The sequence below is a fragment of the Gopherus flavomarginatus genome (assembly GCF_025201925.1).
Source record: "Gopherus flavomarginatus isolate rGopFla2 chromosome 13 unlocalized genomic scaffold, rGopFla2.mat.asm SUPER_13_unloc_2, whole genome shotgun sequence".
Classification (NCBI taxonomy): Eukaryota; Metazoa; Chordata; order Testudines; family Testudinidae; genus Gopherus; species Gopherus flavomarginatus.
Genome location: NW_026114610.1, coordinates 3,690,433 through 3,709,449, shown reverse-complemented (window position 1 = coordinate 3,709,449; position 19,017 = coordinate 3,690,433). Strand labels below are relative to the sequence as shown.

Here is a 19,017-nt window from a genome sequence, read left to right as displayed (position 1 = left end):
ACCCCAGGCCTCTGGAGCCTTTGGAGCAGAAAGATCCCAGAAGCTGAGGATGAATCCAGGGGTGAGTAGCTGGCAGGAAGGAGTCCTAGCAGCTCTTCTGGGAGTGCAGGGGAGAAATGACTCCCCCTTCTCTAGATTCTCCCCATGGGGCTCTGGGGAGCAGGGAGCGTTGTGTGATAAATTCCATCCAACATCCCCCTTTGATCCAAGCCGAGGGACATCTCAGCTCTGCATGTTCCCCTTGGCAGCACCAAACAAGGGATGTTTTCCACTACCTAGGAGACCCAGCCAGGGACTGATGTGCTGGAGATATGTTGGGGAAGGGACTGTCTGAATGCCCAAAACAGGAAACGAACAATCTACAGCGACATCATTAACCACAAACACACTCTAACCATGATCCAGCCAGTAGGGAAATGGGCAGGAATTCTTGCTGTTCAGCCATGGCCACACGTACAGAGCTGCACAGCAGTGAGTGTGCTGGGGAAGCTGGTCTGAGCAAACAATTGGAAATGCCCCTTCAGTGAGAACAGAACCAGAGTGTAGAAAGGCCCCTGTGTTAAGTGGTTATGGCTGAGTGCTTAGGGAGCTGTAGTATGACACCATAGCGGTCTTTGTGGAGGTTTGATTTTTGCCAGCTAGGAAAGGCTGGTGTGTATTGTCTTCATGGCTGTACTTTCAGTGATGCAGGTTTCTCTATCCCATTGTTCCACGGGCATCCTACTAGATTGCCAGCTGCCTTTCAACTGCAGTGTGGAGACTGTTTGTGTGCGGGGAGAGACAGTGTGTGTGTTGAGGTAGGTAAGACCGGATCATTATTATCCCTACTTGAAAGAGGGAGAAGCTAAGGCTGAGAAAGGAGAATTAACTTGTCTTAGGTCACACAGCCAGTCAGTGGCAGAGTTGGGAAAAGGACTCAAAAGCCCTGATTTTGAAACTAACCATCAGATCTTGAATTTCATACATGGAATGACCTGAGTAAAGTGCTCTCACAAGAGTTCAAGACCAACAACAGTGCACAGTAATTATTCAGCAAGTATCTGAGGAGAACTGCAATGTTAGAGAGAATCACGAACTGCTCAGAGACCATTAATGCAGAGAAGCAGCAAGATTCTTCAAACATATGACTGGTTATGACTTATTTACTTGGTCGTAAAAGAGAAGAACAAGGACCTGAGTCTCCTTCTTGTCAATAACCCCCTGCTCAACCAATCAGGATAGATACTCAGGATGGGAGGCTGAGGGTTCTCACCACAGAGCCCAAAGGATAGCCCAGGTCACCGGTGGGGATCACTGCCCAAGCATTATCTCAGCTGCACATTTTTGGGTGGACCTCCCAGAGTGGGAGCTACAGATCATTCCCCCACAACACACACACACACAGACAAACCTCACTCTTGGTGTTGGGAGGGGAACAGGTGAAAGGACAAAAGCAAAAGACAAAGAGAAAGGAGGAAGGGATGGATAGAGGAAAAGGTGAAACAAAAAGGACAAACCCTAATGTCCCCAGTGATTCTAAGGGACAAAATCTCAGGTGTGGAATAAAATTCTGCCTCCTTAACCTCGTGTTTTCCATGCCTAGCATTCAGCTGTCACCAGATGGATCAGACTGAACAGGTTTCAAACCTCGAGGAGGCTCTTACCTTCTAAACAGGGATGGCTGTTTTTTCATAAAATCAGGCAAAGGGAAGGAGAAAACTTGAAAGAGATTTCTCCTGGCACTCACGTCTGTGAACCCGAATACTCTCTCAGTCCTCAAAGAGAGACCTGGAGAAGGAGACTTGCTGAAGCAAAGCCACAGGGGTCTTTGAGGTTTCCCTGGCCCCTCACCCCTCTCCTGCCTGGCTGATGTCAGCATCTCACTGTGAGGTCATCACCTCCCCACCACCTTTGACCAATAGTCTGAGGTCCTGCAAAGGGCTTTTGTGATGTCACTGCCACACCCCTCCCTTGCTGTGCTAATGTCCTGCCCCTGGCCAGGCACTTTGGAGGTTTGAGCTACTCCCTGTGGATCACCCCACTCAAGGAGCGTTCGTTCTAGGAAGCAAGCCAGTAGTTTTGGATCATCTGCAAATTTTGTCACCTCACTGTGTGACGAACTGGGAAAGTTCTTAATGTTTTCTCTGATTACTGTGTTGGTGCCTCAGTGTCCCCATGGCAGTTCTTAAGTATCTGGCAGAGCAAAGGGCCAGTGCACCTAAATGCCTGACACTCTGTCTCCTAGCAACTGATGGCCTGGGCCCCTCCTCTGCAAAGGTGCCAGCTGAAGGTGTTGGAGACAAAGGGATCAGGTGACCTCCTGGCCCAGGAAAGGGGCTGAGGAGAGAGCAGGGGCTGGGAGGGGTTGTTAGTCTGGAGCTGGCTGGGGCCAAGGGTGGAGGGCAGACCTGGGGGTCTGGCTCTCTGCCCCCCAGAATGGACCCAGCCGAGGGGTCCGGTTCGCTGTATCTACAAGCTCTGTTTTAGAACCTGTTCCTGTCATCGAATAAACCTCTGTGTTACTGGCTGGCTAAGAGTCACGTCTGACTGCAAAGTGGGGGTGCAGGACCCGGTGGCTTCCCCAGGACCCCGCTGGGGTGGACTCGCTGTGGGAAGCACACGGAGGGGCAGAGGATGCTGAATGCTCCAAGGAGAGACCCAGGAGGTGAAGACGTGTGAGCTTCTTGCCCTGAACAAGTCTGCTCCAAGGGAGAGGAGGCTCCCCAAAGTCCTGACTGGCTTGGTGGGGAGCAGTTCCGGAGCATCGCCCGGGGACTCCGTGACAACTGGTGGCAGCGGCGGGACGTACTGCACCCCGTGAATGGCGCTGCTTGCAGTAAGTGACTGGGGAGCAGTAAAACAAAGGAGGGATAATGAGGACCAGGCATGCTGAAGGCTCAGAGTGGGACGGTTTCAGGGGGCAGTTAACCTCTGGGAGTGTGTGACCAGCGAGAAGGACTGTTGGAGTAACAGGGTCCCCCTGAGGACTGCAGCCAGCAGTCTCAGGGGCGGAAGAGCTTGCCGCTCGACCCTGGGAGAGAGAAGGATTTTTGCAGTAGCAGGGTTCCCCGGGGGATTGCAGGAGCAGTCCCAGGGGCGGAGGAGTCTGCAGCTCGACCCTGGCAAAGAGGTGGTGATCACGAGAAGGGCTGGCACCCCAGGGGTTCTTCCTGGAAACCATGGGGGAGCCAAGAGCACACAGGCCTGTGAGTCCAGAGCCACTTGGCAATGGTGAAGTGATGGCCTATCACCATCTCCTTGAGAAGGACATTGTGATCCTGTGCACAAAGAGAGGGTTACACATGGGGAAATTCACCAAGGCACAGTTAATCGTGCAGTTGGAGGAGAAGTACCGCTCTGAGGAGCAGATTCCTGGCCCAGATGGGGCTACAAGAGGATCTGAGAGCAGCTGGAGCATCAGCCAGGCATCCCCGGGAGTCTGGTCCCCAATCAGACGAGGGTCTTCACGATTGGGTTCCCCATCAGGAGATTGGAGACGGATGGGATGGGAGCAGAGCCCGAGAGAGCGAGAGGACCGTGAGAGAGAGCAAGAGCCCGAGGAAAAGCTGCAGGAGAAGCAGCAGCAGCGTGGACTGGTGATGGTGGATCAGAGAGACATAGGGGGCTGCCCAGGGGTTAGTGGGGAAACACGCCTGCGGGGGTGAGACCCTGGGACAGAGAGAACTGTGGTGGTGCAGCCCCAGATGCTGAGGGACTGTGGGACCTGGGTGAAGGTCCCTGGGGTGAGGCCCCTCGCCCTGCCTATGGCCCAGATCCCTGTGCAGTCGCAGGAGGAGTCAGGCTGGCTGGTAGTTGGGGTTCTCCAGGATGTCGGCTGGGAGGCCCTGTTGGGGGGTGACTGTCTCCCCATGGGACAGGATCCAGGCCCCGCTCCTGTAACGGCCGAGGGTTTGAATTCAAATCCAGGGAACCAATTGGCTAGGATGGAAATGGTCAGTGAAAATGCAAATGACCTGGCTGGCAGGGGGGAGGGGCTGCTGGGCTCAGGACACCTGCCTACCTGTAACCAGCCCCCTGGGGCTGAGTGGGAGGGAGAGATGCTCCCTGCCCCCCTGCACACCGGAGACGGGGCTCACGCTGGCTCTGATGCTGTGACCAGAGCAGAGAGCTCGCTGCCTGCCCCCACTGGGACTGCAAGGGCAGTGCTGAGCACAGGGGAAGCTGAGACCCCAGCTGAGTGTGGGAACACCCAGGCAGGGCAGGTCAGCTGCCAAACAGGTTTGCCTGGTCCAGACGTGCTGCTGGGAAGTGATTACACAGCAGGGAGGGAGCTACCAGGGACAGGGCTCAGGGGGGCTGTGACCCCAGGCCCAGCCAGCGAGAGGGAGCAGGTCCCACTCCCTGCCCCAGCTGCTGAATCCCAGACCGAGCTGCAGAGGGATCCCTCCTTGGAGAAGCTGAGGGAACTTGCTGGCCACAGCGCTGCAAACCCCCTTGGGGAAGGCTGCAGGGACAGAGTCCTGCAGGAGAAGGGTTTCCTGTACCGGGAATGGGCTCCCCAAGGGGAAGTAGAACTGGGGGGAATCGGGAGGCAGCTGGTGATACCCCAGGAATCCACAAGGTTCTTCCCGTTCGAGCTGCTGGATGGGAGGAGAGTGAGGGGACCCCTGGACCTGAAGAGGGAGGATTGGATGGAGAAGGGGGAAGACCCCCAGGGGGATCTCTTCCCTGAGGTGGGAGCCAATCTCCCCATCAGGTGTTCCCCATTCAGAGTCACTGGGAAAGCAGCCCAGAGTGCTGGGGGAAGACCCATCCCAGTTTGAACCGCAGGGGTACTGGGGTGGCAAAGGGTGTGGGCTGCACAAACCTTCCCACATGCGGCCTGCAAGTGCCATCAAGCACACTCGACCTAAGGGAGGGCGTGAGACTGGACTGTACTGGTGTAACTCACACCAAGGAATGGGAGAGACGCTGGGGCATCCATGGGAACCTTGGTGGGTTCGAACTTCCCCAGGTCACTGGCTGAAGTGACCTCGCTCAGTTCGGTCTCGAAGGGGGGAGAGATGTGACGAACTGGGAAAGTTCTTAATGTTTTCTCTGAGTACTGTGTTGGTGCCTCAGTGTCCCCATGGCAGTTCTTAAGTATCTGGCAGAGCAAAGGGCCAGTGCACCTAAATGCCTGACACTCTGTCTCCTAGCAACTGATGGCCTGGGCCCCTCCTCTGCAAAGGTGCCAGCTGAAGGTGTTGGAGACAAAGGGATCAGGTGACCTCCTGGCCCGGGAAAGGGGCTGAGGAGAGAGGAGGGGCTGGGAGGGGTGGTTAGTCTGGAGCTGGCTGGGGCCAAGGGTGGAGGGCAGACCTGGGGGTCTGGCTCTCTGCCCCCCAGAATGGACCCAGCCGAGGGGTCCGGTTCGCTGTATCTACAAGCTCTGTTTTAGACCCTGTTCCTGTCATCGAATAAACCTCTGTGTTACTGGCTGGCTAAGAGTCACGTCTGACTGCAAAGTGGGGGTGCAGGACCCGGTGGCTTCCCCAGGACCCCGCTGGGGTGGACTCGCTGTGGGAAGCACACGGAGGGGCAGAGGATGCTGAATGCTCCAAGGAGAGACCCAGGAGGTGAAGACGTGTGAGCTTCTTGCCCTGAACAAGTCTGCTCCAAGGGAGAGGAGGCTCCCCAAAGTCCTGACTGGCTTGGTGGGGAGCAGTTCCGGAGCATCGCCCGGGGACTCCGTGACACACTGTTCAGCAGATCATTTATTAATATGTTGACTAGTCCTGGTCCTAGTACAGACACCACGAGATACCTGTTTCCATCCTGAAAACTGACCATTTAGTCCTATCCTTTGTTTCCTATCTTTTAACCAGTTATTTATCCACATGAGGACCTTCCGGTGGTGAAAGTAAGCCGGTATGTTACGGTATGGGGTACTGGCAAGAGCCAGTACGCTGTGCTAGCCCGGCCCGTCTTCCCCAGGCTGGTGATTTAAAAGACCCATGCCTCCCTGCTGCAGTTGGACCCCAGGCCCTTTAAATCACCTCCCGAGCCCCCCTGCCGGAGACCTGGGGAGCAAATCACTGTCGTGGATGCTGCTCTCTCCCGCTCTGCGAACACAGAGCAGGGGCAGCAGAAGCTTCCTTACAGTGGGGGGGCACTGTTATCCGAACTGTGGCACCCCCATGACACTCCTTCCTTAAGGACCCCCACTCACAGCACTTCTCCCCTCGAGGCCACACCCACAGAACGCCTCTTCCCCAAGACTGCACCCTTCCCCCTCCCCCATCATTTGTCCTAACAGCCAGTAAAGAGTGGTGGGGCCATGGTCCTCTAACCCCCCTGTTCCAGCACCCCTGACACAGAGCTAAGCAGGCAGCAGTGTGTACGTGTATGTGTGTGTGTGTGACAGAGAGTGCTGGGCTGTGCTGAGCTGAGCCAGTGAGAGAAGCGGGGCTGATGTCGGGGCTGTCCCCTGCCTCAGGATTGGTTGCTTCCAGCAGCTGTCTGAACTTAGAGACAGTGTGCCGACACACTCACTCTTCTGCAATGCACACACTGTCTTTCCCCCACCAAGCACACTGCATTTGAAAAGCAGCTGGCAATCTAGTAGGATGCCCATGGAACAATGGGATAGAAAACTGTATCATTTGATGCTGTACTAGCCCGTGAGGCATTGCAAACCCTTCCCAAAGCACCCTGCAGCCAGTTGCACAGTGGGATAGCTACCACAATGCACTGCTCTCTGTGGCCATCCAAGAGATGCTAGCATGGATGTGCTCTGGTGACACAGGGCATAGGGTGGACATGCAACAGCTGTTCAATTAAAACACTTTAACTAAAGCCATGTTACTCTTTCATCTAGACATAGCTTAAGAATGAGACAAGACTCAGCTTCATCAAAACTGAAGAACCATAATTTCCTCCATAATTGGCAGGATTTGAACCTGCACAGGGAGACCCCAATGGATTTCTAGCCCACCGACTTAACTACTCAGCCACAACTACTTGCTTGATTTGGGGTTCTCACTGTCCTCTAGTTCTGCTCTCACTGAGTGATCAATTCCAGTTGTTTCCTCAGACCAGCTTCCACAACACACACACTGCTGTGCCATTGTGTAAGTGTGTCCATGGCTGAATAGCAAGAATTCCTGCTCCTTTCCCTTCTGGCTGGAGCATGAGGCGAGTGCGTTTGTGGTCAGGGCCGCCCAGAGGATTCTGGTGGCCTGGGGTCTTCGGCAGCAGGGTGCCTCCGCTTCAGCGGTAATTCGGCAGCACGGGGTCCTTCTGCTCCTGGATCCGCTGCCGAAGTGCCCCGAAGACTCACAGTGGGGGCCCCTGCAGCTGAATTGCCACCGAAACGGGACCCACCGCCGAAGTGCAGCTAGGTCTTCAGGGCAAAGACCAGGAGCGGAAGAAGCTGCGGGGGCCCGGGCCCCGCAAGAGTTTTCTGGGGCTCCCAGAGCGAGTGAAGGACCCCGCTCCAGGGGCCCCAAAAAACTCTTGTGGGGGCCCCTGCGGGGCCCGAGGCCTGGGACAAATTGCCCCACTTGCCCCCCACCCCCCCGGGCTGCCCTGTTTGTGGTTAATGACATAGCTGTAGCTTGTTGTCCATTTCTTGCCTTGCTCATTCAGACAGTCCCTTTCCTGTCATATCCCCAGCATATCAGTGATTGCAATAGCAGGGGGCAGGTTTTCTCTGGGGCACTGAGCTTTGCCAGGGGGTTGATGGCTCCTTTCTTTACTCACCCTGGAGTAAACTCAGCTTTTTATTCCATCCTTGTTGTTTCAAGGAATAACAACAGATGACCAAAGAAAGAGGTGGACAGGGTGGGTCTCAGGGGAGGGGCAGAGAGGTGTGGGCGGTGGGCAGGTCAGGTCAGGGGAGGGGGCAGAGAGATGTGGGAGGTGGGCAAGGCAGGTCTCAGAGAAGGGGTCAGAGGCGTACAAGCAGTGGGCAGGGCAGGTCTCAGGGGAGGGTCAGAGAGGTACAAGCAGTGGGCAGGGCAGGTCTCAGGGGAAGGTCAGAGAGATGGAAGTGGTGGGCAAGGCCGGTCTAGGGGAGAGGGCAGAGAGGTGTGGGCAGGACTGGTCTCAGGGGAGGTGGCAGAGAGGTGTGGGCAGGGCTGGTCTTAGGGGAGGGGGCAGAGAGAGGGGAGGGGACAAAGAGGTGTGAGTGATGGGCAGGGTGGGTCTCAGGGGAGGGCTCAGAGAGGTGTGGGTGATGGGCAGGGTGAGTCTCAGGCGAGGGGGCAGAGAGGTACGAGCAGTGGGCAGGGCAGGTCTCAGGGGAGGGCTCAGAGAGCTGTGGTCAATGAGCAGGGTGAGTCTCGGGGAGGGCTCAGAGAGGTGTGGGTGATGAGCAGGGTGAGTCTCAGGGGAGGGGGCAGAGAGGTGTGGGCAATGGGCAGGGTGAGTCTCAAGGGAGGGCTCAGAGAGGTGTGGGGAATGGGCAGGGTGAGTCTCGGGGAGGGGGCAGAGAGGTGTGGGCAATGGGCAGGGTGAGTCTCAGGGGAGGGGGCAGAGAGGTGTGGGCAGCAGGCAGACCTTGGGGTAGAGGGTGGAGTGGCGCGAGGAGGTCTTGGGGGAGGAGAGGAGCGAGCGAAAGGTGGACCAGCAGGCCTCAGCCAAAGAGCAGGTGTGGGAAGTGGCCAAATGGGATTGAGGGCAGAGCACAAGTGGGGCCTCAGAAGGAGGAGAATGAGTGGAGTGGGGGGACAGCACCACAGGCTGGGCAGGGCTGCCCACAGGATTCAGGGGGCCTGGGGCAAAACAATTTCAGGGGCCCCTTCCATAAAAAAAAGTTGCAATACTATAGAATACTATATGATCATAGGGGCCCCTGCGGGGCCTGGGGCAAATTGCCCCACCTGCCCTCCCTCTGGGCAGCGCTGCCCTCAGCCTCTCCTCGTAAGTCCCCTGCCTCCTAATCATTTTTGTTGCCCTCCCCTAAACTCTCTCCAATTTGTTTCTGTAGTGGGGGGGGGGTGTGAAAACTGGATGCTATGCTCCAGATGTGGCCTCACCAGTGCTGAATGGAGGGGAATAATCACTTCCCTCTATCTGCTTGCAATGTTCCTATTAATCCAGCCCAATATGACCAATTCCCCATATTGAATGCAGACACAGCAATATTTGATAAATTGGTTCCTTTCCATTCAGGAGGTTATTTCCCACCTATTCATAAATAATGAAGATGCTCTAAGTGGAGGGGAGAGAGCTGTCCCGTCCGTGCAGTTAATCCATCTCCTCGAGAGGTGGTAGCTATGTCAGTGGGGGGAAGCTATGCTGGTGTATGTGGAAGCTGTGGTGTCTACATGTGTATATAAAATTTAATCAAACCCCATTTTTAAAACCCCTGTGGTCTGGGAATAGAAAAGGAGCTCTCTGAGGCAGAGCCTGTCCTTCAAAATCCTTAAGATCACTGATTTGCCTATGCAAATATCATGGGGGTATAGCTCAGTGGGAAAGTGTTTGACTGCAAATCAAGTGGTCCTTAGTTCAAATCCAAGTGCTCCCTCACAAACCTGTTTCTTCAGTAAAGATGATTCTATTTCCAATATATTCAGGAGCTCCACTAAATGGGGGTCCCTGAAATACATGTGCACCCTCAATGTTTTCCTGTGCAAATGCATAAAAACCTAGCAAACGTGTCCCCCAGCTGAAATCACTTCCAATCCTCTAAGTGTCTAGGTTTGTTTTCATCAATTAAACAAAGGCACGTGAAAACACATTTTCAGGTCCTTAGCCTCCATGGGCTACAATGTGCAGACGAACAAGAACCACATCCACTTGGGAGGAATGGACTAGTCTGTATTACATTTCCTAAGTTGCCATTGGGACTGAAAACTCTACTGGAGGTGGACAGGAACCTCTTAGAAAAATAAAATAACCAAAATTTACCAAACTCCCGGTTACACATTGAAACCTCTCTTTGTGCACACGGCATCAATTGGGGCTCTAATAAATGGCAGCCTTCCTTTAACACAGATCGTTGTTCTGTGTAACTTTCAGATGCATTCAAATGGCAGCTGTTTACAGGTTATGGGCTGCTAGTTCATGAGCAGGAGCAGTCTCTGTACGTTTACCAGCCATAGAGCTTGTTATGTCTGCGTCTAAGTAAGTGCGGAGTTATTTCAATGGCTCCTGTGCTGACACCTGCTGCCCCTTCTAGCTGGTTAATTGCACTATTTGGAACCTGCTCCTAAAATTACACCCTTCCTGGGAGTGTCAAAACTGCCCAAGGAAACCTCATTGGGTTTCAAGTGCAGCTCAAGTAGGGAGGTGAGGGGCCAGTACAGGAGTTTCAGAGGTTTTTCCTTTGTCACAGGGAGCAGGGTCAGGGAGGCCAGTAGTCATGACCGTGGGGTTCTATTCCTGGCTGTGGGAGGAAAGGGGTGTTTAGGGCATTAGAGTGGGGGCCTAGAAATCAACGAGGAAAACATCTCCCTTTTCAGCTTCAATGCTCATTGAACAAAAACATGGCTTCTCATCTCATAGGCAGGGCCAGTGCAAGCATATTTTGTGCCCTACGCGAAACTTTCAACTTGCGCCTCCCCCCACAAAAAAATCACATACATTATAGACAATACACAGTCACGGAGTAACATGTTATAATTTAGAATTCATGTTTCTGCGCTTTAAGTTTAGCAAATTTAAAAACAAGTTCCTCCAAGTCAATGCTGTGAGCAAAGTCATGTTCTAGTGACAAGGTAGATAGCCCAACAAGTCTTTGTTGCAACATTGATGTTCGCATGTATGTTTTTATCAATTTGAGCTTCGAGAAGCTTCGCTCACCACTGGCCACAGAAACTAGGAGAGTCAAGAGGATGCGAACAGCAATAACTGTGTTAGGGACACTATCTGTCAGCTGGGGGTCAGGGCTGTGGGGGGGATGGCGTCAAGGGGTTTCCAGCTCAGAGGGACTGGGCTCAGAGCTGGGGATCAGGGCTGTGGGGGGGATGAGGTCAAGGGGTTTCCAGATCAGAGGGACTGGGCTCGGACCTGAGGGTCAGGACTGTAGGGGGGATGGGGTCGAGGAGGTTTCCAGCTCAGAGGGACTGGGCTCGGAGCTGGGGGTCAGGGCTGTGGGGGGGATGGTGTCGAGGGGGTTTCCAGCTCAGAAGGACTGGGGTCTGACCAGGGGTCAGGGCTGTGGGGGGGATTGGCTAAGGGCGTTTCCAGCTCAGGGGGACTGGGCTCGGAGCTGGGGGTCAGAGCTGTGAAGGGGATGGGGTCAGAGGGTTTTCAGCTCAGAGGGACTGGGCTCAGAGCTGGGGGTCAGGGCTGTGGGGGGGATGGGGTCAGGGGGTTTCCAGCTCAGAGGGACTGGGCTCGGAGCTGGGGGTCAGGGCTGTGGGGTGGATGGAGTCAAGGGGGTTTCCAGCTCAGAGGGGCTGGGCTCGGTGCTGGGGGTCAGGGCTGTGGGGGGGATGGAGTCAAGGGGGTTTCCAGCTCAGAGGGGCTGGGCTCGGTGCTGGGGGTCAGGGCTGTGGGGGGGATGGAGTCAAGGGGGTTTCCAGCTCAGAGGGACTGGGCTCGGAGCTGGGGGTCAGGGCTGTGGGGGGGATGGGGTCGAGGGGGTTTCCAGCTCAAAGGGACTGGGCTCGGAGCTGGGGGTCAGGGCTGTGGGGGGATGGGGTCGAGGGGGTTTCCAGCTCAGAGGGGCTGGGCTCAGAGCTGGGGGTCAGGGCTGTGTGGGGGATAGGGTCGAGAGGGTTTCCATCTCAGAGGGACTGGGCTCAGAGCTGGGGGTCAGGGCTGTGGGGGGGATGGAGTCGAGGGGGTTTCCAGCTCAGAGGGATTGGGCTTGGAGCTGGGGGTCAGGGATGTGGGGGGAATGGGGTCGAGGGGGTTTCCAGCTCAAGGGGACTGGGCTCGGAGCTGGGGGTCAGGGCTGTGGGGGGGATGGGGTCGAGGGGGTTTCCAGCTGAGAGGGGCTGGGCTCGGAGCTGGGGGTGAGGGCTGTGGGGGGATGGGGTCGAGGGGGTTTCCAGCTCAGAGGGGCTGGGCTCAGAGCTGGGGGTCAGGGCTGTAGGGGGGATGGGGTCAGGGGGTTTCCAGCTCAGAGGGACTGGGCTCGGAGCTGGGGGTCAGGGCTGTGGGGGGGATGGGGTCGAGGGGGTTTCCAGCTCAGAGGGACTGGGCTCGGAGCTGGGGGTCCGGGCTGTGGGGGGCATGGGATCGAGGGGGTTTCCAGCTCAGAGGGACTGGGCTCGGAGCTGGGGGTCAGGGCAGTGGGGGGATGGGCTCGAGGAGGATTCCAGCTCAGAGGGGCTGGGCTCAGAGCTGGGGGTCAGGCCTGTGCGGGGGATGGCGTCAGGGGGTTTCAAGCTCAGACAGACTGGGCTCGGAGCTGGGGGTCAGGGCAGTGGGGAGATGGGCTCGAGGGGGCTTCCAGCTCAAAGGGACTGGGCTCGGAGCTGGGGGTCAGGGCTGGGGAGGGATGGGATCGAGCGGGTATCCAGCTCAGAGGGGCTGGGCTCGGACCTGGGGGTCAGGGCTCTGGGGGGGATGGGGTCGAGGGGGTATCCAGCTCAGAGGGACTGGGCTCGGAGCTGGAGGTCAGGGCTGTGGGGGGGATGGAGTCGAGGGGGTTTCCAGCTCAGAGGGATTGGGCTCGGAGCTGGGGGTCAGGGATGTGGGGGGAATGGGGTCGAGGGGGTTTCCAGCTGAGAGGGGCTGGGCTCGGAGCTGGGGGTCAGGGCTGTGGGGGGATGGGGTCGAGGGGGTTTCCAGCTCAGAGGGGCTGGGCTCGGAGCTGGGGGTCAGGGCTGTAGGGGGGATGGGGTCAGGGGGTTTCCAGCTCAGAGGTACTGGGCTCGGAGCTGGGGGTCAGGGCTGTGGGGGGGGATGGGGTCAAGGGGGTATCCAGCTCAGAGGGACTGGGCTCAGAGCTGGGGGTCAGGGCTGTGCGGGGGATGGCGTCAGGGGGTTTCCAGCTCAGACGGACTGGGCTCGGAGCTGGGGGTCAGGGCAGTGGGGGGATGGGCTCGAGGGGGCTTCCAGCTCAAAGGGGCTGGGCTCGGAGCTGGGGGTCAGGGCTGTGGAGGAATGGGATCGAGGGGGTATCCAGCTCAGAGGGGCTGGGCTCGGAGCTGGGGGTCAGGGCTGTGTGGGGGATAGGGTCGAGGGGGTTTCCATCTCAGAGGGACTAGGCTCAGAGCTGGGGGTCAGGGCTGTGGGGGGGATGGAGTCGAGGGGGTTTCGAGCTCAGAGGGATTGGGCTCGGAGCTGGGGGTCAGGGCTGTGGGGGGGATGGGGTCGAGGGGGTTTCCAGCTCAGAGGGACTGGGCTCGGAGCTGGGGGTCAGGGCTGTGGGGGGGATGGGGTCGAGGGGGTTTCCAGCTCAGAGGGACTGGGCTCGGAGCTGGGGGTCCGGGCTGTGGGGGGCATGGGATCGAGGGGGTTTCCAGCTCAGAGGGACTGGGCTCGGAGCTGGGGCTCAGGGCAGTGGGGGGATGGGCTTGTCATAAACAGATAGCTAAGGGTGATAGCTAAGGGTTAATGTCTCTTTCACCTGAAGCACCTGACCAGAGGACCAATCAGGAAACCGGATTTTTTCAACTTTGGGTGGAGGAAATTGTGTGTCTGAGTCTTTGTTTTCTGGCTGCCTGCTTTCTCTGAGCTTTGGAGAAGTAGTTCTACTTTCTAGTCTTCTGTTTCTAAGTGTAAGGACAAAGAGATCAGATAGTAAGTTCTATGGTTTCTTTTCTTTGGTATTTGCATGAATATAAGTGCTGGAGTGCTTTGAGTTGTATTCTTTTTGAATAAGGCTGTTTATTCAATATTCTTTTAAGCAATTGACCCTGTGTTGTATCATCTAATACAGAGAGAACATTTGGATGTATTTTTCTTTCTTTTTATATAAAGCTTTCTTTTAAGACCTGTTGGAGTTTTTCTTTACTTCAGGGAAATTGAGTCTGTACTCACCAGGGAATTGGTGGGAGGAAGAAATCAAAGGGAGATCTGTGTGTTGGATTGCTAGCCTAATTTTGCATTCCCTCTGGGGGAATAGGAAAGTACTTTTTGTTTCCAGGAGTGGGAACAGAGAGGGAGATTCACTCTGTTTGGATTCACAGAGCTCGTGTCTGTGTATCTCTCCAGGAGCACCTGGAGGGGGGAAGGGAAAAAGGATTATTTCCCTTTGTTGTGAGACTCAAGGGATTTGGGTCTTGGGGTCCCCAGGGAAGGTTTTTCAGAGGGACCAGAGTGCCCCAAAACACTCTAATTTTTGGGTGGTGGCAGCAGGTACCAGGTCCAGGCTGGTGGCTAAGCTTGGAGGTTTTCATGCTAACCCCCATATTTTGGACGCTAAGGTCCAAAACTGGGAATAAGGTTATGTCAGGGCTCGAGGAGGATTCCAGCTCAGAGGGGCTGGGCTCGGAGCTGGGGGTCAGGGCTGGGGAGGGATGGGATCGAGGGTGTATCCAGCTCAGAGGGGCTGGGCTCGGAGCTGGGGGTCAGGGCTCTGGGGGGGATGGGGTCGAGGGGGTATCCAGCTCAGAGAGACTGGGCTCAGAGCTGGGGGTCAGGGCTGTGCGGGGGATGGCGTCAGGGGGTTTCCAGCTCAGACGGACTGGGCTCGGAGCTGGGGGTCAGGGCAGTGAGGGGATGGGCTCGAGGGGGCTTCCAGCTCAAAGGGGCTGGGCTCGGAGCTGGGGGTCAGGGCTGGGGAGGGATGGGATCGAGGGGGTATCCAGCTCAGAGGGGCTGGGCTCGGAGCTGGGGGTCAGGGCTGGGGAGGGATGGGATCGAGGGGGTTTCCAGCTCAGAGGGATTGGGCTCGGAGCTGGGGGTCAGGGCTGTGGGGGGATGGGGTCGAGGGGGTTTCCAGCTCAGAGGGGCTGGGCTCGGAGCTGGGGGTCAGGGCTGTAGGGGGGATGGGGTCAGGGGGTTTCCAGCTCAGAGGTACTGGGCTCGGAGCTGGGGGTCAGGGCTGTGGGGGGATGGGGTCGAGGGGGTTTCCAGCTCAGAGGGGCTGGGCTCGGAGCTGGGGGTCAGGGCTGTGGAGGGATGGGATCGAGGGGGTATCCAGCTCAGAGGGGCTGGGCTCGGAGCTGGGGGTCAGGGCTCTGGGGGGGATGGGGTCGAGGGGGTATCCAGCTCAGAGGGACTGGGCTCAGAGCTGGAAGTCAGGGCTGTGGGGGGGATGGAGTCGAGGGGGTTTCCAGCTCAGAGGGATTGGGCTCGGAGCTGGGGGTCAGGGATGTGGGGGGAATGGGGTCGAGGGGGTTTCCAGCTCAAGGGGACTGGGCTCGGAGCTGGGAGTCAGGGCTGTGGGGGGGATGGGGTCGAGGGGGTTTCCAGCTGAGAGGGGCTGGGCTCGGAGCTGGGGGTCAGGGCTGTGGGGGGATGGGGTCGAGGGGGTTTCCAGCTCAGAGGAGCTGGGCTCGGAGCTGGGGGTCAGGGCTGTAGGGGGGATGGGGTCAGGGGGTTTCCAGCTCAGAGGTACTGGGCTCGGAGCTGGGGGTCAGGGCTGTGGGGGGGATGGGGTCGAGGGGATATCCAGCTCAGAGGGACTGGGCTCGGAGCTGGGGGTCAGGGCTGTGGGGGGATGGGGTCGAGGGGGTATCCAGCTCAGAGAGACTGGGCTCAGAGCTGGGGGTCAGGGCTGTGCGGGGGATGGCGTCAGGGGGTTTCCAGCTCAGAGGGATTGGGCTCGGAGCTGGGGGTGAGGGCTGTGGGGGGATGGGGTCGAGGGGGTATCCAGCTCAGAGAGACTGGGCTCAGAGCTGGGGGTCAGGGCTGTGCGGGGGATGGCGTCAGGGGGTTTCCAGCTCAGAGGGATTGGGCTCGGAGCTGGGGGTCAGGGCTGTGGGGGGAATGGGGTCGAGGGGGTTTCCAGCTCAGAGAGACTGGGCTCAGAGCTGGGGGTCAGGGCTGTGCGGGGGATGGCGTCAGGGGGTTTCCAGCTCAAGGGGACTGGGCTCGGAGCTGGGGGTGAGGGCTGTGGGGGGATGGGGTCGAGGGGGTATCCAGCTCAGAGAGACTGGGCTCAGAGCTGGGGGTCAGGGCTGTGCGGGGGATGGCGTCAGGGGGCTTCCAGCTCAGAGGGATTGGGCTCGGAGCTGGGGGTCAGGGATGTGGGGGGAATGGGGTCGAGGGGGTTTCCAGCTCAAGGGGACTGGGCTCGGAGCTGGGGGTCAGGGCTGTGGGGGGATGGGGTCGAGGGGGTTTCCAGCTGAGAGGGGCTGGGCTCGGAGCTGGGGGTCAGGGCTGTGGGGGGGATGGGGTCGAGGGGGTATCCAGCTCAGAGGGACTGGGCTCAGAGCTGGGGGTCAGGGCTGTGCGGGGGATGGCGTCAGGGGGTTTCCAGCTCAGACGGACTGGGCTCGGAGCTGTGGGTCAGGGCAGTGGAGGGATGGGCTCGAGGGGGCTTCCAACTCAAAGGGGCTGGGCTCGGAGCTGGGGGTCAGGGCTGTGTAGGGATGGGGTCGAGGGTGTTTCCAGCTCAGAAGGACTGGGCTCGGAGCTGGGGGTCAGGGCAGTGGGGGGATGGGCTCGAGGGGGCTTCCAGCTCAAAGGGGCTGGGCTCAGAGCTGGGTGTCAGGGCTGTGTGGGGGATGGGGTCAGGGGGTTTCCAGCTCAGAGGGACTGGGCTCAGAGCTGGAGGTCAGGGCTGTGGGGGGGATGGAGTCGAGGGGGGTTTCCAGCTCAGAGGGATTGGGCTTGGAGCTGGGGGTCAGGGATGTGGGGGGAATGGGGTCGATTGGGTTTCCAGCTGAGAGGGGATGGGCTCGGAGCTGGGGGTCAGGGCTGTGGGGGGATGGGGTCGAGGGGGTTTCCAGCTCAGAGGGGCTGGGTTCAGAGGTGGGGGTCAGGGCTGTAGGGACGATGGGGTCAGGGGGTTTCCAGCTCAGAGAGACTGGGCTCGGAGCTGGGGGTCAGGGCTGTGGGGGGGATGGGGTCGAGGGGTTATCCAGCTCAGAGGGACTGGGCTCAGAGCTGGGGGTCAGGGCTGTGCGGGGGATGGCGTCAGGGGGTTTCCAGCTCAGACAGACTGGGCTCGGAGCTGGGGGTCAGGGCAGAGGGGGGATGGGCTTGAGGGGGCTTCCAGCTCAAAGGGGCTGGGCTCGGAGCTGGGGGTCAGGGCTGTGGAGGGATGGGATCGAGGGGGTATCCAGCTCAGAGGGGCTGGGCTCGGAGCTGGGGGTCAGGGCTGTGTGGGTGATAGGGTCGAGGGGGTTTCCATCTCAGAGAGACTGGGCTCAGAGCTGGAGGTCAGGGCTGTGGGGGGGATGGAGTCGAGGGGGTTTCCAGCTCAGAGGGATTGGGCTCGGAGCTGGGGGTCAGGGATGTGGGGGGAATGGGGTCGAGGGGGTTTCCAACTCAAGGGGACTGGGCTCGGAGCTGGGGGTCAGGGCTGTGGGGGGGATGGTGTCGAGGGGGTTTCCAGCTCAGAGGGATTGGGCTCGGAGCTGGGGGTCAGGGCTGTGGGGGGATGGGGTCGAGGGGGCTTCCAGCTCAGAGGTGCTGGGCTTGGAGCTGGGGGTCAGGGCTGTGGGGGGGATGGGATCGAGGGGGTTTACAACTCAGAGGGACTGGGCTCGGAGCTGGGGATCAGGGCTGTGTGGGGGATGGGGTCGAGGGCGTATCCAGCTCAGAGGGACTGGACTCAGAGCTGGGGGTCAGGGCTGTGTGTGGGATGGGGTCGAGGGGGTTTCCATCTCAGAGGGACTGGACTCGGAGCTGGGGGTCAGGGCTGTGAGGGGGATGGGGTCAGGGGGTTTCCAGCTCAGAGGTACTGGGCTCGGAGCTGGGGGTCAGGGCTGTGGGGGGGAATGGGGTCAGGGGGTTTCAAGGTCAAAGGGACTGGGCTCGGAGCTGGGGGTCAGGGCTGTGGGGGGATGGGGTCGAGGGGGTATCCAGCTCAGAGGGACTGGGCTCAGAGCTGGGGATCAGGGCTGTGTGGGGGATATTGTCGAGGGGGTTTCCATCTCAGAGGGATTGGACTCGGAGCTGGGGGTCAGGGATGTGGGGGGAATGGGGTCGAGGGGGTTTCCAGCTCAAGGGGACTGGGCTCGGAGCTGGGGGTCAGGGTTGTGGGAGGGATGGGGTCGAGGGGGTTTCCAGCTGAGAGGGGCTGGGCTCGGAGCTGGGGGTGAGAGCTGTGGGGGGATGGGGTCGAGGGGGTTTCCAGCTCAGAGGGGCTGGGCTCAGAGCTGGGGGTCAGGGCTGTAGGGGGGATGGGGTCAGGGGTTTTCCAGCTCAGAGGGACTGGGCTCGGAGCTGGGGGTCAGGACTGTGGGGGGGATGGGGTCGAGGGGGTTTCTAGCTCAGAGGGAGTGGGCTCGGAGCTGGGGGTCCGGGCTATGGGGGGCATGGGATCGAGGGGGTTTCCAGCTCAGAGGGGCTGGGCTCGGAGCTGGGGGTCAGCGCTGTGGGGGGATGGGGTCGAGGGGGTTTCCAGCTCAGAGGTGCTGGGCTTGGAGCTGGGGGTCAGGGCTGTGGGGGGGATGGGATCGAGGGGGTTTACAACTCAGAGGGACTGGGCTCGGAGCTGGGGATCAGGGCTGTGTGGGGGATGGGGTCGAGGGGGTTTCCATCTCAGAGGGACTGGACTCGGAGCTGGGGGTCAGGGCTGTGAGGGGGATGGGGTCAGGGGGTTTCCAGCTCAGAGGGACTGGGCTCGGAGCTGGGGGTCAGGGCTGGGGAGGGATGGGATCGAGGGTGTATCCAGCTCAGAGGGGCTGGGCTCGGAGCTGGGGGTCAGGGCTGGGGGGGATGGGATCGAGGGTGTATCCAGCTCAGAGGGGCTGGGCTCGGAGCTGGGGGTCAGGGCTCTGGGGGGGATGGGGTCGAGGGGGTATCCAGCTCAGAGAGACTGGGCTCAGAGCTGGGGGTCAGGGCTGTGCGGGGGATGGCGTCAGGGGGTATCCAGCTCAGAAGGACTGGGCTCGGAGCTGGGGGTCAGGGCAGTGGGGGGATGGGCTCGAGGGGGCTTCCAGCTCAAAGGGGCTGGGCTCTGAGCTGGGAGTCAGGGCTCGGGAGGGATGGGATCGAGGGGGTATCCAGCTCAGAGGGGCTGGGCTCGGAGCTGGGGGTCAGGACTCTGGGGGGGATGGGGTCGAGGGGGTATCC

At 59.0% G+C, this 19,017-nt stretch overlaps 1 non-coding gene across 1 annotated transcript; it reads left to right on the top strand.

Moving 5' to 3' along the window:
• Positions 1-9,382: 9,382 nt before the first annotated feature.
• On the top strand, positions 9,383-9,454 carry TRNAC-GCA (transfer RNA cysteine (anticodon GCA)). The gene has a single exon. It is a non-coding gene; the product is annotated as a tRNA-Cys (tRNA).
• The last annotated feature ends 9,563 nt before the right edge of the window (positions 9,455-19,017 follow it).